Here is an 8100-nt window from a genome sequence, read left to right on the forward strand (position 1 = left end):
CTTTACGATTACAGCAAATTTCGTTGATCTTGAGTCAGATATGGGGCTCAATTCAAGGTTTAAAACCAATCTGCTTTTTTCTGGAGAGCTTGCTGCATAGGGTAGTTTTTGGTGTTCATTTCGAATTTACTAATAACAGAGGCACCAACAGATATATTCCATGGACTTTTTAAAGGTCAGAGCATGTCATTTACCTGCCATGACGTAAGTCAACATTTCTTGGTGACATACCGCCAGGTGTAATTCCTGCCACTGATCTTGATGCAAAAATAAAGTATTGCAGGATTATGGTCACCATGACCTTCTAGATGGAAAACAATGCCATTGAACTTGACATGAAAACTAGCGAATTCTTGCTTAGAACAGATATCTAAGTTCGAGGCGGCCGCCCGCATGAGGAGATCTGGAACACTTTGGACATTAATTTGTTGTTTGACCTTGTTTGACCTTACTTGACCCAAAGGTCATCATCTAGGAGATTCACATATCGACACAAGTCAGTTCACATGCAGGTGAGTCCACCCTGTAAACTTTGTTTCCCTAGCTTAGTTCCTTTTTGAGAGCTTGGGGGGTCAAAATGACCCTCCCCCACCCCCACCCACCCATCCGAGCGAAGAGTATTTAACTGCAGCCCGGGTGAGTGCTGAATATGTGCTAACCCACTCATTCTGCTCAGATTTGCTTTTCATTTTTTACGCAGGGTAGTCAAACCCCACTACCTCGAAATCCGTGAGACTGACTTTGCTGCTGAATAAAAATAGACGCCGGGATGGTAAATATTTGGAAAAATAACTCGCGTTTTAGTGGCATCTGGGGTAGATTACTAAATTACTCTCGTCAAAACCAGTAATCACAGACTTCCCAGGATCCAATCAATATGATCTTTAGTACACACAGCGTTTAAATACATGAATATGATGTTTGGTAAATGACTTGATATGAAGGCATACATATTTTGTTTGTGTCAATAAACACCAAAGGGGTTGCAGATTCCATCAGTACGCTAGCAGCACAGACGTTCATGAAAGCCCTCTGTGCACAACATTCCCTCCAAACTTGGTACAGATTGGGCTCTCCTTTTTCCGAACAAATTCTTTAGATAGTAATGACTTGTCAAATTGCAGCAAAATACCACCAGCTGGTGGTGCCCTGTAACTATCCTCACACCCTAAATACGATAGCAAACAGGTCTTCATTAACGACGGAAAGCATGCCAGCACGAACGTCACCTTCATTTGCGCCCACGACGTGCGAATAGTGAAAGTAGCATTGCATGATACTCAACCATGAATGCCTTACACTGCCCATTGGCGTGCACATTGCTGTGTAAAGGGAGCCTATTTTTCACTCATTAATAAAGTGTTCTGAGTCCAGGAATGCTATAAGAACCCTTCCATTTATTAAGCTTTATTTTCCTAATTGGGGGTCCATTTCCCATTTTGCACATGTTGTGCGCCGCGTCAACACTGCCAGGATTCTAAAACCATGTCATTATCGCATATTGCTCCTGTCCACCACTGCAATGACACTCTGCCGTGAGAAGCTCGCAGGCTGTGCCCCATTTGCTCTCCCCAAGTGTTCTCCGCCGCCAGCATGTCTCACAGCCCCTCATAAACGCCAGCTCCCGTCAGCAGGGGCACCGCAGCTGACCCGGTGTGAGGATTGACCGGTCCGGAGATCCAGCTGGTGCGTGCTGGTCGACTGAACTGCGCCGCCCCGGCCTCTAAAGTCCGTGAAGTCGAGAGCGCTGAAAAAGTTCTCTCGCCAGTAGCCGCGGATGTGAGGCCTTTCGATGTCGTAGTCTGCGCCGGACAAGTGGCGTGAGCTGCGGCGAACATTCAATCGGCGGGCCGCTAAATTATGCACGCCAATCCACCGACCTGCCTCCAGCGCCGGCGAAATATTCATGCAATCCGCGCGAGGAATATTTCTTCGCAGCTCGCGGAGCTAATCAGGCCGTTGCGTTACTGCGTCGACCCCCCCCCCCCCCCCCCCCCCCCTACTTCGCCGGCTAGAGACGCATCAGCGTGTATCGCATCACCGAGCAGCGACTCGACTGATTGAAACCTCTTGCAGTGAGGAAACAAACGGACGAAAATGGAGCGTATATTTGGGAATGGCAATAACGTTATGTAAACGCGGGAGTTAAGTAAGGGAATGGCGCGCTCGCCAGCGGCAGGCAAGTATTCGACTGTTGGGAGCATGCTTTGTCGGCTCATGCGCGGAACAGAACCATCCCCCGTATTATTTTAATGAAATCGGAGGCGCGACATGCGTTCTGCTCAGTTTGACCTTGCATCGTTCCAAGCATTGCAGGTCAGCTGCGGCCAGGTACATGAACACTTCTCAGAACTTCCCACATCCCGCACCGGTGCTGTCACACCCCAACCAGATGTTTTATTTCCTTGCGGGTCTCTTGCCCCCACCCTGCCCAGTTTATTCCCAACCACGTGTACTCCGATCTTCAAAAGATCATTGATGTCCGCCAAAAATCCACAAGTTTGTAGCCCTTGGAGAAATCTGGCTCTGGCTCTTGGCCCCTCAAATAGGCTTACGAAGCACCGCCCCTTCCGTGCAACAGCACGACGCACTTAACGGCGAGTGACACCGCTGTCTGCAGCAGCGCACCAGCTTCTCCGAACTTTCAGGCTGTGATCTTTGGCGCCCAAAGTTTGCCTGCTCATGCTGATCAATACCCGGCTTATGAGCGCTGTCGGGCGCTGACAGCGCGCGCACCCCATGCTCTGTTGGCCGACGATTGCGTAAGTCCACGTGTCCACCGCGGGGCGTCGGGTGAGCCGGCGTGCGGACGACGCTGTCGAAGTCGGGCAGCACGCGACGCGCGGTGGACTGGGGCAGGGCATCGACCCAACTCCCACGGTCCTGCCCACACCGCAGCTCGTAACCAATGCCCGTCATGCCTGCGTGTGTGGACGCGCCGGACGGCGGCGCTCCAGGCACGGGCGCCCGTCCTAGGGCGTGCTGTGCCTGCTTCCATCAGCCCGTCCCTACATGGGCTTCGCTGATTAGGGAGACGGTCGGAAACCGCCGTCATAAGCTGATGAAGGGAGCTCAGTGCTGTCCGCCATCAGGTGATGAAGGGACGATGCGTAACGTCGCAATCACTTAACCAGGTGCCCAATGCTGTCTGTAGTCGAAGATGATAGGACGCTCAATGCCATCTATATTGAACTCATGAGCAAAGGACATCTGTCTGTTGGAGGTACGTGCCCCTCCCCCCATTAGCAAAAGTATTTTGTGCATAAAATATGTGCGTAATGAACATTAACGCTCCAAAATTTAAGATCGACATCCAATGCCTGAAAGATAAGGAACACAAGATGTTGATTTGCAGGAAATTTCGAGCGGCGCTAAACGGGGTTTTCAGCGAAAATTTTTGAGCTGTGCCCCCCCCCCCCCTCTCTCGGAGAACGCCCCGCTTGAGCAGCTGGTGGGACGTTTGATTCTGCTCGTCCCCCCCCCCCCATCCGTAGTTTAATATGGCTGATGATTAAATTTTTGGTACCGTACGCTGTCTGCTCACAGGACGTTTGATACTGCACGTTGTCTTTGCCATACTGTTTGTGGTTGACTGATGATGGTAGCGTTTGATAATGTTCGTTACCAGCGGATGACGATGATCCGTGGTCCACATTCTTCAATGAGCTGATACCGGAATGTTTTGTACCCACACGCCATCATTGAGTTGATAACAGAACGTTTGATACCGCGGGCCGTCAATCGTCATCTGATGACGAAGGCGTGCCGTATACCTCAGTCATGGGGTTCGCCAACGATCCGTGGTTGATTCGTGGTATGTGATCTGCATTGTGCATTCATCGGAGGTCGAGGGCGGTGAAGCTGCCGGGGTAGGTCGGCCGATGAAGCTGCCGGGATAGTTCCACTGATGAAGCTATTGAGAAGGATTTGAGAAAGCTATTGAGAAAGCTATCGGAGTAGTTTGGCCGATGAAGCTATCGGGGTAGATCGGCCGATGAAGCTATCAGGGTAGTTCGGCCGATGGCATCCTTTAAGTCTGAACAGAGCGGTTCTAAGCTCAACTGAGCGGTTCATCGCTCGTTTGGGCTAATTGGATCGCACGCAATGAAGTCATAAAGCTGACACTAAGAGTGATGAAAGGCCAGACACTGTTGACACACGGAAGTCACCAACACTGACGTGACTGACACACGGAAGTCACCAACACTGACGTGACTGACAACACGGAAGTCACCAACACTGACGTGACTGACAACACGGAAGTCACCAACGCTGACGTGACTGAGCTGAGCTGCTGTCAGTAAGAACCTGCGTCTACGCACATAACAAAAGACGATGTTTTGATCAGTGAGATCGAAATGCACTGGAAGATGGACGAACTTCATTTCCGTCCGTCTTATTGACGATAAATTTTTCAGCAGGGAGGAGGGGGGGGGGCGATCCGGTTCCGCTTCAGATCACGGAAAGCATTCGTCGCTGAGACTTGATCTTGAGATCAAAGATTTTCCGTGGCGTAGCCTACCGTGCAAACACTTCAAAATCGTCAATTTTCCAGGGGCATATTCGACGGGGCTAAAAGAATGCAATATCAACTAAACCAGAGCTGATAGCCACACACGGGTATATTCGTTTTAATGTTCACAAAGCTAGTTCCATATAAAAGCGTTCAAATGACTTCCTAGGTACCATAAGGTGTCACAAACATGCAAAATTGCGGAATGGCAAGCTCAGGACTGTCGTATCGAAGGATTCTCATACAACAAAAACACATCGGTCACCAAAAATCCTGTGGCGTTGACGCATGAAGTCGCATGCACAGGGACCTGTCTTAGTACACAGCTGAACTGTCATCTTGTTCATGTCCTAGAGGCGTACCCGGGCTCCGAACAAGGGCAAGCATTCCAAAAAGCTGTTCTTTGATGCGACGCCGGCACTAGAATGTTCGTCATGCCGTACTGGCATGTTTTTACTGTGGCAGCAATGCAGTCTCCTCGCTTAATAAACGCATTTCAAGCACGTCAAAGGTATCTTCGTAAAAAAATACCAAATTACGGATAAAATAACTGCCCGAACTTCTGTCCTTGTTCGGTGTCCGGTATCAGGCGCTGTTGAATCTTGAGGAGGACTGAATGGTGTTTGGCTCTTGGCCATGCATAACTCACAAGCCGAATTTCTCCTTGGCATTGCAAAGATTCACGATCGGGTCTTCCGATGACGACCCCACCGTCCACCCACTGAGCACACAAGAAATGTTGTCGGTTGCGTATGTGACTGGTTAAACTTCTGGCCATTAAATTGGTTACTGACTCGAGTTTGGGGCCCAAACAACATTCTCATTTGAATCACCACGTCCAGTTCCTGCAGGGTTTCGTGACATAGCAGAAGGAGCATTTTCAGTGTTTGCAGTCGAATTTATTCAGCGGTTTGGGTCTGCCGGTCCAATGCAAGTCACGTGACGCTATGCGACCGCGCTGTTTAGCACCATTTAGAGCGCCTCTAATTTTACCACGGTGTCAGTTTAAACCGCGGGCAGCGACGGGCTGTTGGGCGTTGCTGGGATACAGTGCATTATTAATGAAGGCATTTCATTAGGCACGGAACACGGTGAGTCAGTGAAATTTGAGTGAAAGGTAGCAGGTTATTAAAATGTCGAAGATTTGCTTCCAAAAATAAAACTTTCTCCCTGACCCTCGAAAGAATAATTTTGCATTAAAATCACGCTTCCACATTCGCATGGGGCTTTGAACTGAGATAGCCATTTTGAGGAGAATTCCCTCTAGTTCACAGTTATGTTCCTTAAGCTCCAAACCCTCTCGTTGCTACGGAGGGTGCATGTGAGCTTGTGCAGACAGTTTCGTGCCACCTAATTTAAAGTCACCACTTCATGTGTTAAAGAAACGTTACGCGTATTTCACCTCTTCAGTGACCATGTTATGCTGGATGTCAAGAAAAATATGACCTTTACCATATTGCTGATGCAGTAATGAGTATATAGCAGCTGGTTTTCGACCATCTCAACAGGTCAAATGCAACTTTCGAACAATAACCACGCCTTGGATACACAAGATAGGAATTTGTGCAGTGCCACTAGTTGTGACGGGGATGAGGCTGGGAATCGAATAAGTTCAGCATAGCTCCGTAACCGAAAATTTGAATGCACGTTAAAAAAGCATTAAATCGAGGACAAATATGCAAGAACACTGCGGGAATGGGCTAAGGCACGCACACGTAACGATATTCGGTCCAGATCATAAGCACAGAACAATAAGCTATCCGCGGCGATTTATGGTACTACAAGTGGGCACCCTGTCCGCTTTGGTGGCAATTCTGACGCGGTCAGTCTAGTAGCGAATATGACGTCTTAAGAAACATTCCGTGACATAATCAAACGATGCCTCATTGAGTAACATGTTTACTAAATAGTGGCAGTTCATTGTCTCGAGCAATGTTTTGCATTCAAAGCATACCAGTAGTAATAAGTAGGCTTTTTTCATCTTATCTGATATTTGCCTCAATATCTCCAAATGGAAACATTCCTTTTAATGTAGCCATGTATTGCCACCTATTGGTATAATCCACAGCTCTCTTGCGCATTGATGAAAGATAACTTTACGGTCTTTATGTGATCATTGTGTTGCCACCATTATCATGGCGCACGATTAATATTGTTTTACTCCAGCTGTTGTTTTAGACTGTCCATACGTCGGTGGAAACATTCAGTTAGTAATGTGAGGCCCCCTTGTTGCGCTTCTTGGGCAGGGGAATTCCATGCCCCCATCGAGCTCATATATATGCCACGCCCAGCCCAGAACCGTCCCCTCCATAAGTCACGTGTCTCGATAGCAAGGGCCCTGTCTCGGCGACTGGCTCCGGGACGCAGCCAGCCGCGGCAGGATCCGGTGAGCTCTCTTCCCGCAGCAGAGCTCCTGCAGTGACCGGGACTCTGCGATCTCTAGGGCAGCGGTCTAGGACCTTCCGGCGGTGGCTTCGTGGCCGTAGCTCTGTGCATCCGCCCAATCTTTATAGACGGCACAGGGAAGGCTTGGCTTCAGGACAGATATGGGTCATGCACCGCTCATACAGCCGTTTCAGCCGTCGGATTCTGAAACGATTTTAATGGTGCTGTCGTATGGTGAGATTTCGGAAGCATTTGCTGAAGGTTCAGTTCCCTGTCATGGAGCTGGCAGATGAACAACGAAACGAATTTTCTTGCTTTCCTTACTGCTCTGCCTGCCACCCATAAGCTAGCGGCCGGTAAGCACCTCGCGTCTATCATTCAGGGCGCAAGCCACTTTTTTCATTCATTCTCAACAAGAAGCCACAAAATATTGGCATCTCCGTTCCGTGGAAGAAAATGAAATCAGGGTGGACAACATATAGCCTTCAACGTGACCCCACAGAAAAGAGCGTCCGTGCTGTGAGTTAAGGCACCATTAGTGCAAATGTACGATAATTAAATAATACAATGGACAATTAGTGAAAAACACTCAGTAAAGATAACAAAAAGCTAAAGATGTATTCGCCTCCATAACAACTAATGAACATAACAAATATAACTATATCAAATAAACGTGATCAAAATGATGCAACGGCTGAATGCAGCTAGCTCCAAATTTTGTACTGAGCGTTTGCTATTACCTGCACCTGTTGTTTTTGGCTCTACGGCTGTTGTTTTCTTGGCTCTACAGCTGCTGTTTTCTTGGCTCTTTTCTGTCTAGGAGTTTCTTTCCGTAAATCTCCTCCGCAAGCATTAATAAGGCATCGCTATGTGGTATCAGCATGCGCGTACACAGGTGGCAAGACGCTAAGAACATGGAACGTAAGGAAATATAAGTGCTTATATGGGCAAGCGGCCAACCGGTTCTCCATTCTGTCCATTAATTATTCTGATCACTCATCAAATCCCATCTGAGCCTAAGCCATATTTGGTTCGAACCTCTAAACTTCGGGCCGGCTAAGAGCTTAAACCAGCAATCTTGCCACTACCATGATACTGCAGCCCCACCACAGTCCCGTGCACTGGACGACCGGTGAGAAGAAATTCGCTCAGTTTTCAATGCAATTCTTATGGTTTACATTGCTTATGCTTTGGGTTACTTG

Source organism: Pollicipes pollicipes, unplaced genomic scaffold (genome assembly GCF_011947565.3).
Source record: "Pollicipes pollicipes isolate AB1234 unplaced genomic scaffold, Ppol_2.1 Scaffold_4881;HRSCAF=5763_pilon_pilon_pilon, whole genome shotgun sequence".
Taxonomy (NCBI): Eukaryota; Metazoa; Arthropoda; class Thecostraca; order Pollicipedomorpha; family Pollicipedidae; genus Pollicipes; species Pollicipes pollicipes.